Here is a 305-nt window from a genome sequence, read left to right as displayed (position 1 = left end):
CCCTCGTTAGGGTTCCATACACCTTATTTGCATGGTCTCATTCCCACAAATCTGTCTTGGAAGAAGTATAGCCAGAAAGCTCATTAGAAGCAAGAATGGCGAAACTTTGTCTCACATACTTTGGACATGTTATCAGGTGAGACCAGACCCTGGAGAAGGACATCGTGCTAGGTAAAGTAGAGGGTCAGTGAAAGAGGGGAAGACCCTCAACAAGATGGATTGACACAGTGGCTACAACAATGGGCTCAAACATAGCAACAACTATGAAGATGGTGAAGGACCAGGCAGCGTTCCGTTCTCTTGTA

The sequence above is a fragment of the Trichechus manatus genome, unplaced genomic scaffold, assembly GCF_000243295.1.
Source record: "Trichechus manatus latirostris isolate Lorelei unplaced genomic scaffold, TriManLat1.0 scaffold00045, whole genome shotgun sequence".
Classification (NCBI taxonomy): domain Eukaryota; kingdom Metazoa; phylum Chordata; class Mammalia; order Sirenia; family Trichechidae; genus Trichechus; species Trichechus manatus.
The sequence above is the reverse complement of the archived record's forward strand: the minus strand, read 5'-3'. Positions refer to the sequence as shown.